Below are 24,013 nucleotides of genomic sequence, written 5' to 3' on the forward strand. Positions count from 1 at the left end.
TTCACGACTAACAACAACAATGCTAACATAGTCCTCCTGTCCATTTTATACACAGGTTATTAACTAACCTGTAATACAGAATTGTAAAGATAAAACATGCATAAGATTGTGCCCTATCTTTGGATACAAGAAACAATTTATGGCATGTTTTTGTGGACTACAGAGCACTTTATTTATAACACCTCATTTTCCTTCCAAGGAACCCTAAGTTCTATTTTTAAAAATGTGATTGAGTAGAGAGGATAATGATTACTGACCTATAGCAATTTTTTTCTTTTTGTACTTGATGTTCTGTGTAGTATTTGTTTGAGATCCTTGATGTTTCTCTTATTATTTTCTCTCTCCCTCACTACCTCAAGCTTTACTGTTGTTAAAAAAAATTAAAAATGAAAACAAAGTGGAGAGGGAGAATTTTTTCTCCTTTTCACATACACTCAAACCAGGAGTCATTCCATGAACCTGAGTGGTAGAAGGTTTCAGATAGTTAAAAAGAAGTACTTCTCTCCACAATGTATAGCTAAACTATGGGATTTGCTGCCGTGGGAAGTGGTGGTGGCCACCAATCTGGATGGCTTTCAACATGGATTGGGCAGATTCATGAGGGAGGAGGCTATCAGTGGCTACTAGCCTTGCTGGCTATGTGCTTCCTCCTTTACCAGAGGTGGCATGCGGAGGAGTTTGGGCAGGTGGAGGCCTTGCACCCATCCTGCCTGAGGGATCCTGTGTGCAGCTGGCTTGCCATTGTGTGTACAGCGTGCTGGACCAGACAGACCTTTGGTCTGATCCAGCAGGGCTTTTCTTATGTTCTTTATAACCCTGTTAACATCCCCAAATCAGTGATGGTGTGTTTGTTGTGGGACTTTCCCACTGAAACTCAGTCAAATGCTACAGGCTGTTGCCTTTTGATTCATAGCACAGGAAGCACAAACAATGGAAACCGTTTGAAACAAACCAGAAGCAGAAGTGAAACATGTAAAGGCTTCTCCCCGTATCTACCCATGAGAAATGCAAACACATAAATTATATTTTAATAACATTTTTTCTTTGGCACTCCTGGTATCAAAACCTGCATTGTGTTATAAAGATTATGGCTGCTTGGCCAGGTCATTGTTAGGCTGCTTGGTAGTACAGCCTGGGTCAGAAGAGCCTCTGCCTGTCTCAACAGCTACAGAAAAAAATCAAGTGCAAACTCTTCCACTGTTTTTGTCAGCCTGACTAGTTTCCCACCTCTGCCCTATGGAGACAGAGACACGTTAAGCAAGAAGGTCCACCCACATTGTGCAGTGAACCATTGTGTAGCCGGAAACTCATAGTGGCCAGAGCAAGGTAGCCCCACCTACCGTAAATATAAACCCTAACCCGCATAGAAAGGTGTGCTGCAGAGGCAGAGCTACAGATGGGCAAACACGAAGGGATACCACATCCATAATCCTGATGTAACGAACAGTCAGAGAATGTGTTCCAGGGACCTGGGGCTCACATGCTCCCCACACCCCTCTCTTCTAGTTTATGCACACATCCACATGCATGCATGTGCGTTTGCACGTGCTCAGGACACACGTGTAAATGTTTTCATGTATACACAGAGTTTGGGATTGCTGTGAAAGGGAAGAAGCTGCCATGAAGAGTATGAAATACAGCTGTCCTGTGGAAAGGCTTTAACAGCAGTTGGGTAGCAAAGCAAAATATTAGTCTGCCCTGCATGTGCTTGCTTGCAGAAAGTCCATCCCAAGGGGATTGGGCCAAGGCATGTTCATAAGGAGAATTCCTGGAGGTAAGCACTGCATTGGGTTCAACAAACCACTCTGTGCATGCTCAGAGATCCATTTTGGTTGATTTGTACTTGGGAGCAATAAAGTAAGTTTTGCAAGGAAAACAGTCTGAGGTTTCTGACTTTTCAAAGAAGGAACCCTGCTCACAAATGTAGCAGAGATTACTTGGTCTATTATGCTCCACATCACTTTCAACTTTGTCTTGAAAAGGAAGGAGATGCAGATCACAGCTACTTTTTCTTCCCCAGTTACAGTTTATCAACCACACAGGGGAAGGAAGATTAGATTATACCACAGAAGGCCCTCCGTGATCTAAACAGCCATCTTTCTCCCTCTTTCACTCCTGCGTTGTTCTGGCTACGTGGGACTTCCCTTTGCTTTGCTTCTTTTTAACCTTGCATGCAAAATTAATTTTCACAGGGAATATGTATTTATTTACTTACTTAAAATGATCCTCCAAACCCAGCAACAAACAAGCCCCGTCCTAAAGGAGATTGCTTCTGGTCCACATGCCACTATATGAAGAATACAAGCATAGTGGACAAGAGAGCTTATTTTGACAACACGAAACCCAATGATATGTAAAGTGTAATATGTAAATCATTCCTAATCAACTGTAAATATATCTGTTTCCCAAGGAATGAAGCTACAGCCATTTCTTTACCAGGCCCTGATTAACATATTGCCACTTGCCAGGGAAGAGATTAAATTGCTTCAAAAGCTGTGTTGACTGACATCTTCCACTTTGACATCCATCTCTGAGTTAGCAACTTGGTGCTGCCAGGCTATATTAGACTGCAGTTCCCAACATTTCTAGCCAGCATATCCAAAGGATGAGAATGCTGGGAGCTGCAACACATTCTTGTCTGGAGGGGTCTGGGCTGAGGAAGACAGAACCAAGCTATCCAAAAGTTGGTCTGCGAGCTCCAGAAGGTCATCTCCTTTGAGATAAGGCAGGAACAGCTTGTAGGTGTCCCCGCTAGCCAGGTGACCACAGACCCACCAAACCAAGCGTCAGTGAGGTTCAGTCAGGCGGAGATTCGTTCAGTTTCTTTATTCAGCTGGACTGGATGTCAGCTCCGTACATGCAGGCAGGAAGCGACACACACTCGGTCCTCCCACTGACCCTCCTTATACGTTGCTTTCTTCCATTCAGTCTCACCCCATTGTTCCTTCACCCGATCCCCCCGCGGGTCTGCATGTCCACTGCATGCCTGGCCTCGTGCAGGCGCTTATCTACGTCCAATCCCCTCACAGGGGCTGCGTGATGGATCGCTACCTGCCAGACCTTGCCCAGGGGATCTTCTTCACTCACTATTCCTTGTCTGGCTGACTGAGCAGGGAGGTGGAAGGATGGGTATTTTGTTTCTGATGGTATTGCTATTGTCGGTTATTTTGGAAAAAGTTCTAGCTGGAGCAGTGTTGTGTATTATGAACCATGGGGCATGGATGCCGTATTGTAAGCGGTAATTTAGGCAGGGAAAAATCGTCAACCTGGTGGCCTTTGCATTCAACATGGGTACTTACCAGGGCAATTGTTCCCAGATGCTGTCAGTAAATCCTTATAGGTGGTGTTGAGAAGAAACAATCGTAAGGGCAGGGGAGTGGCCATGGGCCCCCCAAAGGCGTAATCACTTTGAACACCAGCTCCACCAGCAACGCACTGGCCGTGCCCTTACTTCCCTGGAAGTATGCTGGCACCTAGTGTATGCTGTCATTCAAGGATTGACTGCCGTCCCCCAACTGGCTGCCCCCCCCGGACCAATCCCACTCTCATGTGGGCCTCCAGTCCTCCGGCCAGAGAACCCCCATGGGCAGCCCCACACCCTTCAGAGCCTCCCCCGGGGGTGGTCAGGAAGGTGCCGATTCTTGAAAGCCTCCCAGCCACGAGCAAAATGAGCGATAACATCCATGGAAAGGAGCGACTACTCACCCTGCTTGAGCATCACTACAGATGGGAATAAGATCACCCAGACTCTTGTTTATCATAGTGCCTATCCTTGTAAAGGAACATCCGGGACGTGTCATCATGGGAATACTACCTACCAAACCTGTACACAAAACAATCGAGTTGTCTGCCACACACCCATGGGGGCCTCAACGTTCAGGAACTGTCCGACTCCCACGTAGCAGTAATCCAAATGCGTGTCCTCGTCTCCGGAAATTGCACTGGGACATGCATCGTCCTCCAGTCATCCTCCTCTACTTCTTGGATTTTCTTGGGGACAAAAGGTTAGGACAAAAGTGGTCAGGGCCCTTGGAAGAACTTGCCTTAGAGGAGGGGTTGGGAGCACTGGATAGAGGAGCCGAGGGGAGGCCCCTGGGCTGGCGCGAGAGCGCCAAAGGATTTGCAAGAGAAAGGCCGGAAGTGCCGGGCGGAAGGTTCTTCCGGGCACAAAGACCAGGCTGATCACTCAGGTTTAGGAAAATAATCATGTATGGCCATTCCGGGTCTTTGTGGTTAAGATGAATATAATCTGCCAGGTAGTTAATTCGTTCATCAAGGGTCCCTTCTGGCAGCCACCAGGGCTGGAGTGGCCCAAGAAAGTAAGTGGGCCAAACTACCAAACACAGGTTTGTGCAACACCAGTTCAACAAAGGATTTCTTTTGTGTGCATTTTTGCATTGGTTGGATTGATTTCAGCAACCCAAACATTTTCTTCTTGAGACTGTGCTAAAAAGACTCAAAAAAAGGACATAGACTTTACACTTTATGTTGTGAGCCGCCCCGAGGCTTCATTGAATGGGGCGGGATAGAAATGTTTTAATAAATAGATAATAAATAAATAAATAAATAAATAAATAAGCTCATGAGTTGGCGCTTTTTCAATTTTTCACCAGATGGCGCCAACTGCTTGAAATTATCCAAAGCACATTGGAGGGGGGTATATGGGGGATTTTTCCCTAACAAACTATTCTGGTTACCCATAGGGACAGCCTCAGGGGTTTCTTGCCTCTATCCGCTCAAACAAACCTCTCTCGGTGAGCATAGAGTCAGGGCCGGCCTGTCGCTCCCCGTTCGAACGGCTGTCCCAAACCTGAACCCGATATTCCCCAGATACAGAAAATATTCTCATGTTCTGCAGACACACACATACTTTTGCTGGAAACCATTCTGGCCATTCCCCTCGCGGGGAGACAGAACCACGTACTCACTCGTCCGTGTGGACTTCTCTTGTATTCCCCGAGACATACACACAACCCGCCCCACATTTCCCAGAACCAAATATACTCACGCCAGAGTATCCAGAAGACTGAACCATAACCAGAAGTCCCTCAGCGAATCTCCAAAGGCATTGGGCTCGAACTGACCGGTGTCTGCCGCAGCCAGCCCGGCCGAGGCCTCTCAACCGAAGGAGTGTTGGAGCGCGCTTGAGGCCTCTCACCCCGTTGTTCTTTCACCCAAGCCCCTCGCAGGGTCTGCATGACCCTTCACCCGATGCCCCCGCGGGGTCTGCATGCCCGCTGCATGCCTGGCCTTGTGCAGGCGCTTATCTATGTCCAATCCCCTCACAGGGGCTGCGTGATTGATCGCTACCTGCCAGACCTCACATAGGGGGTCTTCTTCACTCACCACTTCCTCCTCTCCCTTTATCAACCTTCTTTTTCCTTTTCTTTCCCTCTCTGCCCCAAGCGGCTCTTACAAAAGCTAATCAGGTTCCTTCAAGCTCACAAATGGTTCTTTGGCCTGCCTGTGGTGTGCCCTGTTTGTGACACCTCCTTACTTGCCCTGCCTGGTTAGCTGCTTCCTCCCCTTTGCAGTACTTTTAACATTTATTTAGTGCCACCTCCTTTAATATTATATACAAACTCACTGTAAATATGTACAAATTCTCTAGTACCATGCCTGATGCTGCCCTGTAACAATTAGCTCTCACTGGAGAGTGGGATTGGAAACAATGGGTGGAAATTGAGGAGAAGCTGAATTCAGCTAAATATTAGGACAATCTTCCTAATTATATGAACTGTTTGAGAGAGGAATAGATTGACCTGGGAGCTGGTGGGTTCTCCTTTGCTGGAGGTATTTAAGCATAGGCTATTTCTATGAAAAATGTACCTGAAAATTCTATTCATCTTTCAAAAGGTACTGCTTGTACCCCTATCCTTTAGATGGTTTTTCATCTGGATTTTATAAACCATAAGGCCCATTTTGGGGAAACAGAGGAGACATAAAGTACATGCACAGTTCCATCCAAGCATTTGAACACTACCAAATGTAGCCTCTCAAGAATGTCAGCTTAAATTCATTCATTTTATTTCATGTTTAATCTCTAGATACACAGTGATAGTCTTTAAAGTTTGTGGGCAATGCTAAGGAAAAGATCATTTCCAAACGGAGAGGAAATTCTGTAGGTTTTCCTGAGTTTAGGGAGAGGATCTCTGTCCTATGAATTTCTCCTTCCTGGAATTAGCAGAAGCAAACTACATTCCAACTCGGGAACCACGCCGCACAAATGAATCTACAGAATTGACACAGGTCAGAGATTTCAGCTTTTCTTGGTGGTGTTACGCTCTTGGTTTCATCTAGCACAGAGCATGCACTTTGCATCCTCTCAGGCGTTTGCTTCCCCTTCTTCAAGGAGTGATAAACGAGGGGACAGAAGCTGGGGGCAAAAGGGACCAGCACTCACTGCACCACCCACAGCCAAGAGGTGATCTGAGAATTCTTGCTCACGCCAGACCAACTACTGACTGTCAGCAGTAGCAGGAGAGCCCTTGGGTTGCCTTCGCCCTTCCTGGCACACCCAGAGAAATGAGCTACTCAGCTACTCGCACCCAACCTTGGGGGGAAATGATAGCTGGGAAAATGACACCAGCAGCACACAGGCCTGGCCTATTGTGCGAATGCCACCTGGGACCTGGTGTAGACAGAAAAGCTGCTCATGTTCTCACCTTTTGTAATTTGAAGGGCTTAGTCTCATGTTAGATTGTTGAAATAGGTTAGATTGTAAAATTATTCCCCTGGGGTATAATTACCAAGTAGCATGGGCACTGGATTATATTGTTGAGGGTTGAGAGCCAAGGCCTATTTATGTCAGAGTCCTGTGCAAGCAGCAACCATAGCAGGGTGTATTTCCTTCTGAATAAACAGGCAAAGGATTTGGCTATTTATCTCCAGCTGGACTCCCACCAGCAAGGAGACACTGACCTGTGACAGAGGACACCTAAGTCACTGGACTTCGAGGGCCCACCTGAGGCAAGGGACAAGAGAGCAAGATGTTGGTGATAGGGCAACATCTTCAACTGCCCCAGAGGGCAGCCAGCTAGCTTGGGGGTACAGGGCAGTCCATGGGGCACCCACCCCTTGCCATTTCTTGCGGCCCCTTTCCACCTCACCCCTAACATCTGCCCTCAGAGGCAGCCCCCTCACTCTGCCTAATGGCAGGGCTGGCCCAGCACATTTTATGCTGCAGCAGGGAGGATCTGCTCAACCCTGCCAACACGGCGCCAAACATGGCTACCCTGGGAGCAACCAACCAAGAGAGATGCGTATTCGTCTTTGTGGGACCATTTCATAGTTTCTCACTCTTTTCTTGGGGGTTGGGTCCAGAGGGCCTCAAAGCAATAGGGAGAGGAGACACACCACTGAGAAGGAAAGCACATGTTGCTTGTGACACGGCCCCATCCCTGCTATCATCAGAGCAAAAGGGTCTTCCTGGCTAGGAATTTGCCAGGAAGAGTTGCAGTCCAACACGCACAAAGGACACTAGATTGGCAAGGACAGCTGATTTACAAGTTTCCCCATGTGATTCAGGCAACATGGAGGATCCATAGATCATTTGAGGAGGTGGGTTTTACCCACCCACACCAACTCAACTTCTGGGAACCAATTCTTTACTTTTAAGAAATATAGTTTTTATTAGCAAACAAAAATAAAGATTACACAGTCATTTCCTTTCTGGCCTGTAAGCCCAGCCAACAAGGAAAAATCTTGGACACGTGTATGAATATTTTATGCATATTTGTGTTAAGTATGTTGCTTTTTAATTTAATGTGTTTATCATTTTAACATGCTAATTAAATATTGATAAAAGATCTTGGCTGAGGATGCTTCCAGACGGAGGATTCTTAACACTCCCAATGGCATTGTCCAGCTATTCTGTCTTTTCTTCAATTTATTTTTTCCAGGTTAAAAAAAGTCAGACATGTTGGAAAAACACAGAAGGGTTTTGAAGAGGGATTTACTCAGACCTCCTGTAAAATTCTATAAATGAAACAGTGCAATTGCACAATACAAATAATGCTTAGAGGTATCATCGCTACAATAACATGACATTCATTTGGCTTTTTCTTTTCTCTCACACTGTTACTGTTCATATAGCATCTCACAAATATACTTCCTACGAGGCATCACAGATGAAGACACAAAACGGCCTTCAAGCTGCTTAGAGCAGGTTCAATGTAACAGAAACACAAGCATTCACTTTTTCCTTAGGGTCTTAAAATTAATTTTCTAGGAAGCATCCACCCTTGGGGTTTCATGATCTCTTCCACAGTTACTCTGTGCTGGGACAGACCACAAAATGAAAGAGATTACGCTGAGAACAGGGACATGACTGGCATTGCCAGCTTAGTCCAAGGCATTATATGCATTAATTAAAACAGGCTGGTCATAATCCAATAGTTGCCCTTCAGTTGCATTTCATGACCCATCAGGATCTTTGAAAGGGCTTTGGACAGACACGACATCCCCGTGGCCGTGTGTCTGCTCGCTCAGCGGGAGTGATCGTGTCATTCCAAAGCAATCTCGTTCCCGGAGCCTCCCTGGGCAGGTGAGCCTTTAGGTACCAATGCTCCCTGCGTGCGTTTGTGCACCTTGCCTCTTCATTTCTGTTGCGCACAGGATTTTGTGACTAGTCTCCATTCCACAGAAAAGAAAATAATGTCTTAAGGAAGCATGTTCAGCATAAGGGTACTCCCTTAAAATCACCCCGGATCCACTGCAAGGAATGTCTTCCGCAACTTGACTACGTCCAGCCTGTCACCCATTCAGGAAGATCCCCTGCTTGCATGGCACCATCCTTTTTAGAACACCCACAGTGCAGGGGCTGAGAAAGACACACACACACACACACACACACACACACCCTGGCTCAGTGGATTGTTCAGCAGGACCAAGCTAGGTGATCTTCCACTAAAAGGCAGCTCCTCCACTCTGCCGTATGTGGGTTCAGGCAGCTTCCGGACAGAAATACACTGAACAAGGAGAGCTCACTGCCTCTCACTGGTCAAAAGTGCAACTGGTGGCAGGGTGGTGCCAGTCACTCAGGCGAGTGCCAAATGTTGGGCATACGACCTCAGGTCACTTCAAAAAACAAGTGATCCTGCCCAGCTGCAATTATTTTGGAGATGATCAAGGAAGGGGTGCTATACCATGAAAGTTGTTCTCAACCCTTCTCTACCACAGTATGTTCGAATAAGTGGAACCTGCAACAAAATATCCCCACATCTGAGTAGGAGCCTCATCTGGCCGGGCCACTTTTCCATTTCTCTTTTCCGACCAGCTATCCACATGCTCAGCCCCCAATGAGCAGTTTGTGTTTGTTGGGGGTGAGGGCCCTTATTTTTAGCAGGTGTTTTGCACATCTGAAAACCTGAGGGTTCCTTGAAGCAGGTTAACAGCTCCCTGGTTTCCCAGCGCAGCCTTTTTGCAAGTACTCACCACCTGAGTTCACTCTTAGAGCCGGTTCTGCAGACCTGGCATCCCTAAAGAGTCCAGAGGCATCAAGATGCAGTCAGCAATAAATTGCTGCTGGTGGTGAATATAATATGGGGCACTGGGTTTTAATTTCTTTAACCAGTATTTGGCTTTTCTCAGTGACTCTCTTAAGACCTATTCCCAGGAATCATCTATGCTGTAAGCCAGAGAGAGGAAGTATGAAAAGGAAGTGTTGGTGTTTTGGGCAACAACAAATCCTTGACTACAGCGGTCAGTGATATCGGAGCTCCTTCCCTAACAATGGTGCTGGGAGCAGCAGCTGTCCCAAGGCTACCCCACTGCTGTAGAACATGAGAGAGAACACTTAAGTTCACTTAAGATACAGCACTTAGCAGCCACGTCACACCGTTTTGCAACCAGCAGAGGCAGCCCTGTTGCCTGTGACAGACACTCCAAAATCAATAATTTTATGAGGCCAACTCAACAATACATGTGAAAGCTTTCAAGAACTCCAGATCTCCTCCTCAGGCAAGATATTACAAGAAGCAGGGGTGGAATTGCTGGGGAATGACCCCAGTTGTAGCGTGCAGAATTGCATGGTCAAGTCTGAACACTCCTGGGAATCTGAGACCATGGCAGAACCTTGCAGTTACAGGTCATCTTAAGACATTCTAACAACCAGCCAACTCCCCTTCTAACCTGTGTTTCTGGTGAGATTTGGAGATTTTGAAAGTATGCACATTTTTGGTGATCTTTGCATTGACCTAATAAAAGTACCAAACTCTATGACTGTGGCATTTCACACATTTATTTGCCGTTGGATACATTGCTTCCACCCTCTGTTTTTCAATACAGCAAATACAATAGACTCTCAGTTAACCGGAACTCAAACAACTGGCACTCTCAAGCAACCGGCAAAAAAAAAAAAAAATCAAAGAAAAAATACTTTAAATAAACATTAAAATAAAATCAATTACCAGCGGAAATGTAAGTTTAAGCTTGGGGCACCATGCCAGCACACCATGCCATGAGTATGTCCACATGTTTATCTCCCACCCACCAATTCACCACGTGTAAACATACTCGGTGGAATCTATTGTTATTCAAATATTGCGTTCTCACCCAACCCCAAGTAAGCTTAAATGCACAGTGCTTACCCTCAAGCAGAAGATGGAATATGCAAGAGGCTTGAGAAAGGTGAGCTTAGGGGAATTTAATGTCCATTCCTCAACGATCTACATTAAAGCACAGTCTCAGAAGGCAGTAGGTTGTCTTTATTTTTGTCTTGATTTGCTTTTAATTACTGTATTTCAATATTAATATCAAGTCAATACAGAGTTTATGGTATGGTATAGTATGGGGTATATGCCTATTTTTAATAGTAAGTCTCAAGCAACCATAAACTCCATTTATCAGGCATCTACCAATCCTCACAGGTGCCGGTACTGTACATACAATTTGAAGAGGAGATGCCACTGGTAACCTTGCCAAACCAGAGGTTAGAGGCAGATGCATGTAACATCCCTCTAAGAACGGAAACGTGTGGTGGTGGGGAATCTCATTCCCTGCAGGCTACTTTCCCACTGCAAAGCAGCTGCATTTCCCTTTGTGAAGGAAAATATGTGCACCCATCTCTTTGCCCTTACCGGAGCGAAAGCCGCCTGGAGAGGCAATTTTGTACAGAAAAACAAGCACCACAGAAAGCGCTGCCCCGCCTCAGGCATCTTCCAATCATGCTCCTCCACGTGCCCTTTTTAAAAATGTGGAGAAGGGGAAATAATGTTGCCCGCCTGGGCTAGCAGTACCGGATTTGGGGACTGGAGAGATGCAGTGGACACACCTGGGCCAGAACTCCTGGCAAACACCAGCTCTGCACATTCTTACACTTTACCCAGCACCCTGCCATGCTGAATACGCATCGTTTTAAGACAGCAACCTGCATCCTGTCCTTTTAGACCACAATTTCCATTAGTCCCAGCCAGGAGATAATGGGAACCACACTCCAGATCTGCTGGAGTTGGATCCAAGGCATGCTTTCTGCATGAGGGAGGGAAGGGCGAAGGAGGATCTGTTCACAAAAGACCCCCCTCCCCACAGCACATCTCAACTCACCCGTTTGATAGACCTCCTGACTGTAAAGTATTTTCAGGGGCTGGAGGGACAGGAAAGTCTACTTTCAACAGCACAGTTGATCTCGCTTAAATCTGGACTCAGCCTAATTGCCTCCCTCCACCCCAGCAGTTTCAACACAGGCGGAGATGTGTTCTCGGGGCCCATAGTGCAGTCAATGCTCATGGGCACTAAATCTCTTCCTGCTGAGCCCCATCTCGCCTCTGCTGTCCTCAGAAGAGGAAGTTAATGTACATTTTGCGTGATTGGGGCCTTCCTGCGCAGCTTACAGATGGCCTTATCCGTTTTGTGACTGGAAGTCCTTGTCAACTGCAGCATCTGCAGCCCCAGCTCTGGTGGTTTCTGCCCAGGAAATGAGCCCCTATCTTTAGAAGGCAGAAGGAGCATGACAAAACCCAAAGTGGTTCTCCCAGTCCTGAACTACCAACACTGTTCCAGTTGTCCTGCCCTGCGCCTGCTCACATAAGCACTTTGTTTCCTCCCTAAAGCCCAGTCTCCTTCAAGGGTCAAGACTGCTCTCCCGCTCTCTACAATACATCAAGAACAGCCCCTCTGATGGGTACCTCAGTAATGTGAATATTAGTTTCCCAGACTATGCCGAATATCTATGTAGTACAGCACTCGGTCTCCAACAACAGACCAGTAAGATACTCTCTGGAAACTCACAAGACAGAAAGCATAGCAGAGATAGCCATCTCCCCATGTTATTCTGGTGAACAGAGAATTTCCGATCCAAAACACAAGGTTCCTTTCTTAACCACTCTCATGAAGAGCCACGGACAGATCAGTTCTCCATTAATTCATTTAATTTTTTAAAAGCCATACATGGTAGCAGCCATCATAACAAACCTTGGTACTGAATTCATGTTTATTATAGCAACACATAAAGAACCTGACCCAAACCCCATTTTTCAGGCTATTTCTCAGATCACTACTTGGCTGATTTCTAAACCATTGATATTTATGCTCCCTTTTGTTTCATGTTTACTACCCAGCTATTCTGTTTTAACTTGGCCTACATAATTAGTCATTTTAGGAACCCTCATCACCACCACCACCACTTTGCGAAGCAGACATAAAAACACAGGCTGGCTCAGAGCAAAGGCCCATCTGGTTCAGCATTCTGTTCACACTGTGGCCAAGCAGCTGTCTCTAGGAACCCTACAAGCAGGACAGGAGTTGCAACAGCACTTTCCTGCCCATGTTCCCCAGCAGCAGGTACACACAGACACACACCTTCAACATCAGAAACCCAACACCGCTCAGGAGTGATAGCCCTCTCCTCCCCAAATTTCTCCAATCCCCCTGTAAAGCCATCCAAATTGGTGGCTATCTCTACTTCTTCTGGCAGCAAACTCCACAGTTTGATTGTGCACTGTATAAGGGACCTGCCTTCATCTCTCATGGATTCTCCAGTCCGCTTCATGGGATGACCCTGGATTCTAGTAGTATCCGAGAGAAAAATGTCTCCCTCTCCAATTTCTCCACACTGCGCATAACTCTCTCTCCTTATGTCTCTCCTTAATCTTCTGTTTTCTAAGCTAAACAATCCCAGCTGCTGTAAGAGTTCCTCAGCCCCTTGATCATTTTAGTTGCCCCTCTTTGCTTTTTCCATGCCTACAATATCCTTTTTGAAGTGTGCAGATCAGAACTATACACAATATTCTAAGTATGGTCACACCACAGCTTTCTATAAAGGGAGTATGATCTTAGCAGCTTCATTTTCAGTTCCTTCCTAAGCAGTTGCCTTCTGGACTGACATTTTCCTCATGCTGTTCACCACAACCCCAAGATCCCTTTCTTACTCAAACAGTGCTAAGATTTCAGAAACTTAAATGTGAAGTTGGGCTTCTCCCCACTGTGCATCGTAACACTAGCAAAGCCATACTGGATCAGAACAATGATCCATCCAGTCTGGCCTTCCATCCACAGGACAGCAAACCAGTCTGCAGGATCCCCCAAGCAGGATGGGTAGACAAGTGCTGCCTGCCCAAGCTCCCCAGCAACCAGTGTACACAAGCACAAAGCCTCCGATAATGGAAGCGGCACATCGCTAGTCAACGACCGCCTGCTCCACCAGGAATTTGTGCAATCCCTTTTAAAGCCATCCAATTTGGTGACCAACACTACTTCCTGTAGCAGTGAATTCCATAGTTTAACTATATGTTGTGTGAAAAGTATTTTTCTCTGTCCTAAATCTCTCACCATTTGGCTCCATGGGCTGCCCCCAGGTTCTCATATCTTAGGAGAGGGAGAAGAACATCTCCCTCTTCACCTTCCCCACACCATGCATAACTTTAAACACCTGTCATGTCCTTCCTTACTCACCTGTTTCTAAGCTGAACAAGCCCAGCTGTTGCAACTGTTCCTCATAGGGAGCTAATGTCCAGTAGACTGTCCCTTGCGCCTGATCACTGACACTCAAAAGAAAACTAAAGGTTATGGAGAAAGAACTTGCTTAGCAGAAGTCATGTTGATTCTTTTTCAGCAGTGCTTATTCTTCTGCATACTTGCTCGTTTTATCTTTAATAATGTTTTCAACCAATTAACCCAGAACAGACACTCAGCTAGTCAAGTCTATTCTTGTCTTAATTAGAATCTCATGGCACATATAGAAAATTTCAGCTATCAGCTATCATTTTAAAAAGAACAGGTTTCTAGCTCTCGTTTTTGTGGCGAATAGAGTTTTCACACTTTGTATGGAAATCCCGTTCCTTCCTATGTATAGTTTCACAGCCTTTTTCTTGTGCTCCAAGCCAGCCCCAAGTCAGAGGAGAAAATGAACAAAATCCAGGAGAGAAGGGCAGGAGAGCAGAGAACGAAATCCAAGTGCAGCTGAATCAAGAGAAAAACAGCTGCTTTTGGGATTCCGTTGGCCACTCACACACCACAGTGGAAGCTGGTCTGTAACTGGAGGAGGGATGGCACTGAAGCTGGCAAAAGGTGCTGGTTTCACAGTGGAAATGACCAAGTGACAAGGGCCACAACCAAGAGCTACGCAGAGGGCAGAGTAAAAATATGAAGATTGTTCCAGGAGCAGCTACAGCTTCTGCATCACAGAGATGCTAAAGTCCTGTAAGGAGAGAAAGCCCAGCAAGGTCAATAAATTTTCTGGCAAATTCCTCAGCAATTGTGAGCACATTACTTCCAAAGGTCCTCTGAGTTCAAGAGGCTAATATGCACTGACTGGATACCTTACACTACATGCTGAGTTGTTCTTATTTGACTGACCTTATCTGGTCTCCAGTGTTTGTTGTGTACAGAGGTGACTTATGACTATATGCTGAACCCCTTAAACTGGAATAGACACACTGACCCTAAACATCCCACAAGGGAGCTAATTCCACACGGGAGCTAATTCCACACATTCCTTTTTTTATAATAAGTTTTATTCAAAATTTATAGTCCTAAAAACAAAGAAAAACTAAAAACAACATCAGTCATCAAAAGCATCGGGCCTGCTGGTCAGCCGCCACATTTTTTTTTCCATTTATGATAACTTCGAAGTATATTTAAATCTATGCGAAGTTCCGTTTCTCTAGCCAATAAGAAGAAGAGTCCCAAGTTTGATAGAAATCAGTTTCTTCTTTCTCCTTCAATGACAAAGTCAACCTATCCATTTCTGCACAGTCCAAGATCTTTTTTAGGATCAGTTCATCGGTGGGTTAATTCCACACATTCCAAGGTAACACTGGTGGATGGCTACTACCATTTTTCATTTTATTTTGAGACCACCCAACAGCCCAAAGTGCTCTAGGCAGTTCATAGCAATTCCCAAAACAAAGATACCATAATAAAGGAGACATGTTAGACTAGGGAATCCTGGGTTCCAATCCTGCTTTGCTACATCATGAAGCTCAGAGTGAACCAGACTAGCCTACCTCATAGGGTCATTGAGAGGATAAAAATGGGGAGGAGGGGAAAATACTAAGGGGAACAATACTCCCTAATACTTAAGAAGTGCTGGTGGCTTGAATTGGATAAGGGTAGCCTCCAAGCAATTAAGGAAGAACGCTTAATAAAGCAGCCCCTTGCTTTCTTTTTGTACCACAAAAGGATAACCTGTGAATCATGGGGGCTACATTAAGCCCTAGGCCTGCAGAGCAGACTCCTGAGCATTTGCCATCGGCCAGAGGGCCTCAACTTTCTGGAGGGGGCACCTGCTGCTTCCTAGAAATAGCCTCACATCAACCCGGCCCATTCATCAGCCAGGGAAGGATCAGCTACAAAGGGCTCGCTTCCCCTTCCTGCCAGTACAGCACTTGCGTCCAATGCCCTGTGGCTTGAGCAGCACAGAGGTTCTCCCATCCATGGGCCAAACCACCACCAGTTGCTATCCAAGCAAATGCGCTAGCAAGGGAAGTTGCAGGAACGCTAGCCCAAAGTACGATGACTTCCTGCTTGGAGCTTGCCACCTCATTCTGGTCTCCTGCCTCTGCTTTTTCCCTCCACTCTCCTTCCCTTGTGCATCTTCTTTTGGTTTCTGTCTCCCTTCCGTAAGCCTGATCACAGGACCCCCCTCTCTCTCTCTTACTGGACATGAACCACATTAGGAGACAAGACTGTCAGAAAAATGGGTAATACTGTAGTCTGTTGTGAACCACCCAGAGAGCTCTGACTCTTAAGCAGTATAAGAACGTAATAAATAAACAAATAGTCTGTTTTTTTGTTTTCTTTTTTAAAGAAAGCAAGCTAGTCATTTTTTTGAACTTGGTTTCAGAATAGTACTAAGGGGAAGACTCATTTGCCCTGGATATTGCAACTAACAGACACCGGCAGGCCTATTGTGTGGCTTCACCATGCCCACTGTGGGTAGCCAGGATTTCCATATAAAACTTAAAAGGGCACTGGACATGGAGGTGGTTATCAAGGGCTAGTCCCGATGACTCTCTGCAACCTCCAGTACCAGAGACAGGAGGAGTTCCATGTACAGCAATTGCTGGGAAACTTGAGTGGGAAGGTGCTGTGACACCCATGTGCTCCTGAGGGCTTCCCACAGGCAGCCAGTTGGCCACCGTGTGAACAGACTGCTGGACTCCTGGCCTAACCCAGCACAGTTCTTTCTTTAATGGTGGCGTTGCCATCCATGGGATGGCATGAAGGCACACTTCCTCCTCCCTGGGAACAGTGACAGAATCAGCACAAGCCACATGTGGTTGCTGGTGCCACACACCTGTGTCCAGAAGGACCTGGAGAGCACTTTTCTGCAAACAACTCATGCAATAACAGAAGGGAGCCATTTGCAGATCAAAGCGACATGCCATTCTGACTGGGATTGAAGTGGAGATATAGGAAGGATGGAAACATACAAAGCTGCGTTTTGACCTTGCTTGCTTGTGCCAAGAGCGTGGCTGGCAGCTCTGCCAGGCAAGCAGCGGTCTCATCCCTTTCCCAAAGCCTCACCCTTGTCACCAGAGCCTCCCAGCAGGTGCCCACTTCTCCTGCACCCCCTCCCCACTTTCTAGGCACCTGGCACACAGCCTGGGCAAGAGGTAGGGCCTCTGTTCTGTGCCCACCCCCAGCCTTCTTCCTGGTGTTGCCACCCAAACCTGGCAGTCGTTTTGCTCTAGAGGTGCAGCCAAGCTGAAAGCACAGCGAGGAGAATTTGCCAGGGTCAAATTTCAAATCTTTTATTGTTACTCAGCTTCCGTGTAACCCTCCCTTCTGCAGAGCAGATGTAGGCATTGTGTGCTTGGCTAAGGAACAAGAGGAGGAGGAGGTGGGGGGCAGAATGCACAGAAGCTGGGAAGCAAGTGACGGGCGGTGGGAGGCGAGGGGGGTCCGGGGAAGTGGGTGGGGCCACACTCCACCAGAGGGCCCACCCCGCTGGGCAGTGGCACGCGGACTCCCCTTCAGGTAAAGATGAAGAGCCAATGTGGTCTCGCAAGGAAAGGTACCGCGGTTTGGAAACAGCAAGAGCCCTACAGAGCCTCCCTTTCATTTTGGGGTCATTGCCGCTGCCATTACCAGTCTGTCACCTTGTCATGTGTCCTACAGCAGCTGTACGTAAAAAGCAACTTCCAGATGTTTGAGGCTCTGATTCAGTACATGGCAGAGCACCTCTCTTGGAATTAAACTATCTATGGAATACAGGCATCGTCTAAGGTTCTCCTCCCAGTGCCTTGTTCAGGGGAGGCTCAGAAAGCAGCAGTGAGGGAGCCCCCAGCTATAGAATGCTCCCCTGATGGGGGTCTGCCTGGCCCATAACAGGGTTATCTCTTCAGCACCTCCTTCTCTCACTTAGCAGTATATGCTGCAGTTTTTAATCAGGTCTTGACTTTTTTCTTGTAATTTGTTTTAAATTATTTTTTTAGATATGAAACACTAACCCTAATTATAGATAAGAACTGGAAAATAAAATAAGATTATCAGTTATGTGATTTGTATAAAAAATCTAGACTATAGCTATTAATTATAAACTTGTGATATTAAAGTGAGGAAAGGATATACAAAGAATAATAATTTCAGTGAGATCTGGGGTGTATTTATTTAATATTTGTTAAAAAGGGGAAAGGATTTGAACCTTTAAGGGGGAAAGTTCTTGAAATATTTTTTGCATGAATTCTCAACATGCATCCAATGGTCTTGGGGATGGGGTGCACAGCTTTTTATGAATTATTTAAAATCTATGTTTATCTTCTTGTATGTTATTTCAACTTTAACTGTATTTTATAATGAAAATTGATTTTAAAAATGTAAAAGCAATGCTGAGACTTCAAATCTAAAGTACAGAAGCGCTTCCTACACACAGAGCATGCGAAAGCCTTGCATCTTCCTGTCCTAAGCCAAACACTCTGGGCTGTGAGCTGTTTGTTGCACAGCACCTTTGCAGCGGGGGCTCAGCAGAGCTACATGAACTGTGCTGCAGCTGGATGACAATCCTGGCTGGTCCTGGGAGAGTTACCCTGCCAGAGCTGTCTGAAACCACACCCTTTCTGATTTAAGAGGTACAGCGCACACCACGACTCAACCTTTTCTTCTGCTTCTTATTGCATCAGAGCTCTGGCTTCCGTCGGCCACTGAAGCAACCCAGTTCTAAGGACATAAAGGCTGCTGTGAAGTTACAAACATTGCTTGGGACTCCGTTCCAGTGGAGACCATGAGGCTTGCTTTCAAGTAATATGCATAGGATTGGGCTTTATGGAGTTGAGAAGTCAAAAGAACCGGAAAGGAGTGCAGTCATCCCCACCCAGGGGCAGAACTTTCCATTTGCTAGAGTCCCATTTCTGACGGTGTCCCCACCCGATACAATCTCCAACTGTTCTTTGAACTCCCCTAAAGTAGTGGGGCATTGCAAAGAGAGAGATTAAAAAGGCACACGTCATATCAGCAGAACGCACGCACATTTCCCTTGCCACTTTTCTTTTTTTTTTAAAGTTTCTTGTGCCAAGCACACAAGCTGAGCATGGCTCACAATGCCCACCCATTCATAGCTATTGTTCTTAACTCAACAACCTCACCCATTTTGATGCGTGTTAAACTGGCCCTATTAAGCACACACACCAAAAAATATAACCAGCCTAAATTTAAGTCCTGTTTGTACCACTGAATTCTGATTCAAAGAGTCACATTCAGTCTGCAATCCAAACCTGAGGCGTCCCAATGCGGGGTCTGCATCAGCCCTGAATATGGTTTCCACCTTTCCTGCTGGACTCACTCTGGCTGCTATAGCTTTAAGAATGGTGTAGAAGAGCAGCCATCCCTTTTCGGAAGCTTCTGTTAATCCAGTGGGTGAGGGATATTCACAGCAGTGAAAATTATAAAACTGAGAACCAACTGAGGAGTATGGGGAAGGCTCCATACCTTTAACAGGTGTGGAGTCAAACAAACAAGTCAAAAAAACAAACTTACTAGCAGCAGCTTTTCCTGATATGGAACCACAGGAACTGGGAGAAGTTTTAACTGTTGATTTTTGCCTGCAATGAAATGATCAAATGCAACAGAGGGACCAGCAAATTCTTGTTAATTTCAGCTTGCAATCCCATGCCTACTTAAAAGCCCATTCAATATAGTGGATTAACTACTGAGTAAGATCACACTGCTAAAGTATTTTGAACACCTTGAGACACGGATGATGTAACTACCCTTTAGGAAAATAACATTTCTGCACGTTGTTCCACCGTCTCACCAAAGCAATGGCTCTTGTGGCCATTTCATGATAGGTAGCAGAGGTGAAATATGGTGGCTTGCCCAGCTTCATGAGAAGAAATGAATCCTGCTGCGCTCCAAGCTAGGGGAGGGAGAAGTGTTTGCAGCCTACAGGAATTCCATAGCCTTGAGGGCTTCGCTTGGGACCAAACCCAAAAGCAGCAAACAAGAGGTAGGCTCCACCTGTTGAACATTCCCCTGTAAGAAACACAGGGAGCCCGCTAAGGAAAGGGGAGTAGAGGCAAAACTCGACTCTGCTTGTACTAAGGAAAGGGAGCACAGGAGGCACCTACCCTTGTGGAGATCCTGGCTTCCTTCTCTTTTGTGTTCCTCTGCGTTTGCTCCCTTCCTCTTATGAACTGCTTCCTTAACAAGACCACACCCTGCTGTGGGGCTCACAAACACCCCCCCCCCCCCGCCAGCTGCATCTCCCCGGTGCCAGTGTGCTTTCAAGCCTGCTACATTCTTCTGCTGCTTCTCCAGGAAACACTGTGCAGAAATCCACCAGGTGGGGTTCCCACCTACAGGCTGGCCGAGTCTACCTGTGGAGGAGTCGGTGCGCCTCTCCCACTCCCAGAGGCCCAGCCACGAGCCACCAGCCAGTCTCTCACCTGCCAGTCTCTGGAAGGGGCAGCAGGAGGCCACGGTCCTCGCCTGGCCCCGCGAGGGCAGCGCCAAGGGTCAGAAGCCCCGGCCGGCTGCGGGTCGTCCCCCTGCGGTGCATGCCGAGCAGGGCGCAGCAGGCAGGCGCACAAGGAGGGGCCGGCCCGCCACGGGCAGGTTGAGGCAGCCGCTCGCAGGTCCTGCCTGCCCGCCTGCCCGCCCGTGCCCGGCCCGGCCGCCCCCCCTCCGTGCCACTCCTCTCTCGGGCTATTTTATGCTGAGAGGACTAACGAATTTCCTCCTTCCTTCCCCTCCTGGGAAGAGCCTCTCAGCCAATCAGGGCGTGGGGTAGGCTGGAATCCCCCTCCTCCTCTTTTCCACCCCAAACTAACTTCTCCTTTTCGCACCACGTTGCCGCCGCCGCAGAGCCAGTTTCGCTTTTACTATTACTCTGTCCAAGTCCCTCCCGGGCCGGGCCGGGCCGGGCCGGGCCTCTTGCCTCTGACCCCAGGCCCACAGGACTCCCGCTCCGCCGGGCTCCCGGGGCTTCTCTGCCTGGTGGAGCCCTTCCCAGAGGCTGTAGACCCAGCACAGTTTGAGACCTTTGGAAGGTTAGAGCAAGGAAGCGCGCCTCAGCTCAGTCTCTTAGGCTGCAGCCCGATACACACACACCCTAAAGGCAGACACGGGCCCAGGACGGAGCAGCCGTAGCAGTATCCTCTTGGTTTCCCCTCCTTAACCCAACTTTTTAAGACCTGGCAGTGCTTCCAGAACAATGCAAGAATCGGAGGGTTACCAACCAAGACTTATTATGCAGACCATCTGCGTTTCCCTGCTAAAACTAATTTTCAGTGGTAAGAAAAAAGGCTTTAAAAGTGGTGGGAAAATCCAAAACAGCTACTAACTGAAAGACAATGACAACTAGACCCTTTTGAAATTCTCTGTATGCAGCAGTGTGGTTGCAGAGTAGAAACCCATTACCTGAAATTCAAGACAGTGAGAAAACCCAATGCAGAAACCACTTCACACTTAGGTGACATCTCATCCAGTGCTGTGATTTTGTCTGTATGGTGAAATTAGAAGGATCCTGTTGACATATTCAACCTTCGACTTGGCATATAAAGGCCACTTCCAGAAGACACAAAACTTTACTCAGCCCAAATCTGGCCTAGAATTCTGGCTTGGGCTAATTGATTAATTAGTTAAATGGATATCCCACCTTTTTCTTTTTTTAAAGAATTCAGAGTGGCTTACCTCATTCTCCTACTGCTGTCAAACTTATCCCCACAACAACAACCCTGTGAGGTAGGTTGGGCTGAAAGTCTATGACTGGCCCACAGTCACAGAGTGAGCTCCGTGGCTGAGTGGGAACTAGAACCAGATTTCCCAAGTCCCAGTCCTGTGATTTTAACCACTTTGGGCTGAGCAGGGACTTGCCTGGTATTAGAGCGCCTTGTGATGGCCTCAGCTTTTGCCAGAGCCTAATTTTGTTCAGTTTCTTGCCACCTTTTGGTTGCCATATGAGCCTTATTTCAAACAATGGGTTCCTTACCCCACAAGCTTTTGTTCCTGGATTCAGACATCACAGCTGCAGAGAATCCATAGTAAGCACAATAAAACACATCTCCTCTCCCCCCCCCACTCCACCCACTACGCACCCTCAGCTTCATGCTGAAAACAGTATAATAGACCCCAAATAAATTTGCTGGGAGGAGGGAAGCTTTGCTTAATTGCAGCTCTTGGCTTCAGGAGTGGTGGTTCAGCAACAAAAGCGTGTGTGTGTGTGCAGGAGGGGAGAGAGAGAAGAGGCGGAGACGAGAGACGCCAAAGTGACTTCAGCATCCCCAGCCGGCCCAGATGGCTTCAAATGATGCCAACATGGGAACAGAAGGGCTCTGCCTGCTTCCCCCTCTATTAATGCACACAGGTAGGGAACCCAAACCCCTCTCCAAGCGGCTTAACAGGGTTAGGTTTCAGGTGTGGCTCGGATCCAGCATGCAGGTGCGCAGCCAGTTCAGCTGCTCACGGATCTTTTGAGCCTCCTACAGTAAGGATGAGGGACGCTGGGCCCTCCAGATGTTGCTGGGCAGCCCCTACCACCATCACTCACCACTGGCTATGCTGGCTTGGGCCAAGGGGAACCGAAGTCCAGCAAGACCAGAATGCCCTCACACGCCCCTTGCTCGCCTTCAGATACTCCCGTTCGTCTGAGCACCAGTTCCTGACACAGGAAGCACCGAAAGAGAATGGCGTGTGTGTTCAGATCTTGTGTGTGTGGACAGGGAGGGAGCGCAATGCCTGGGCAAGTACAAGCGTCTTCACCTGATGCTGAAAATGTCAGACAAGTCACTCGGACAGCAGAATTTCACGAGCAGGGTGCCACCACAAAATGGACCCTTTCTTTGTTTTCCATCTACCTCACTTCTGAGAACGGCATCCAGAGGAAGGCTGAGAAGAGGATCTCGGCACTGGGGCTGGTTCAGGTGGGGGAAGTCCCTGCTTTAGAGAACCAGACCACAGCTATCCATAATTGTGAATGCTCGCTTGTGCTCAGAGTGAATTGAAGTTGTGCTTTGGTGCTGCACAACACACTTGAAAAAGGCGAGTGTTCCAAGCACCGCTGGCCCTGGGCACCTCCTGGTATACAAAGCCTGGGGAGGGGAAGTGCTTGGCTCAGAGGATGGTATCGGGCATGTACAAATGCTGCGAGAAGGGGAACACAACTCACCGAACAAAGGAAGTGGCGCAGGGACACACCATTCCACTGAGCCACCAGTGGAGCCCAGAGTGTGCTTGAGCGAGGATGGAACAGTCCAGATCCAAATGCCTCCATTTAGAAAGGGCACTGACGAGCTAGACATGGAGAGTGAGACAGGAGCGTATGAAGCTGCTGTATATGAATAAGGCCAGTGGCCTATGTAGCCCAGGACTATTGCCACTGTCTGGCTGCAGTTCTTCACGGATGCAAGCAGGATTCCTTCCTAGCTCTACCTGGACAAGCCAGGGACCTTCTGGGACCTTCCACATGCAAAGCATGCACTCTGTCACTGAGCTACTGCCACTCAAGAATGGTGTAGGAACTGGAAACTAAATCCTGTGAGGAAGAGCGAGGTATGTATGGGCTGAAGAAAATAAGTGGAGACAAGATAGCTAGCTATCTTCAAATATCTAAAGGACTGTTATGCAGAAGTCAGAGCAGACTTGTTCTCTGTTGCTCCAGAGGGCAGGATTTGAACAAAGGGTTGAAAATTGCAGGGAAGCAGATTTCTGGTAAAAAAGAGAAACTTCCTAACTTATTGGATATATTGAGCTCTTGGTCATTGCACATATTTAAGCAGAGGCTGGGTGGTCATCTACCAGGGATATTTTTGCTGCAGTTTTCTCCACCAAGTAGGTGGTTGATCACCTCTAAGGGGTCTTCTAACACTAGCAATCTATGATTCAAAAGCATCAAAACTAATCCAGATTTATTAGAGATTAGACCTTCTGGAACAGTTTTGCTGGAGTAGCTGCAGAAGCAACATTTAAAAAGAACCTTGCAGGGTGCAGGACCTCCTTGGATTCATTTAGGAAGCACACTCAGGGCACACTTTGAGGCATCTGCTTCCATCTCCCCCATAGCATGGATGTACCTGACACGTTTTGACTGTGCTTTGACCCATAGCTAGAACCACAGGCACACACAGTTGGTTTGCCCTTG

General features: G+C 47.2%; 1 long non-coding RNA gene across 1 annotated transcript; it reads right to left on the reverse strand.

Annotated features, from left to right (window-relative positions):
• Window positions 1-1,833: 1,833 nt before the first annotated feature.
• On the reverse strand, window positions 1,834-20,002 carry LOC123034447. The gene is made up of 3 exons (XR_006416756.1): window positions 19,414-20,002; window positions 5,009-14,635; window positions 1,834-3,990 (listed from the first exon to the last, which is right to left on the reverse strand). It is a non-coding gene; the product is annotated as an uncharacterized LOC123034447 (long non-coding RNA).
• Window positions 20,003-24,013: the final 4,011 nt, after the last annotated feature.

Source organism: Varanus komodoensis, unplaced genomic scaffold (genome assembly GCF_004798865.1).
Source record: "Varanus komodoensis strain SLA01 unplaced genomic scaffold, ASM479886v1 scaffold6_4, whole genome shotgun sequence".
NCBI classification, from domain to species: Eukaryota; Metazoa; Chordata; class Lepidosauria; order Squamata; family Varanidae; genus Varanus; species Varanus komodoensis.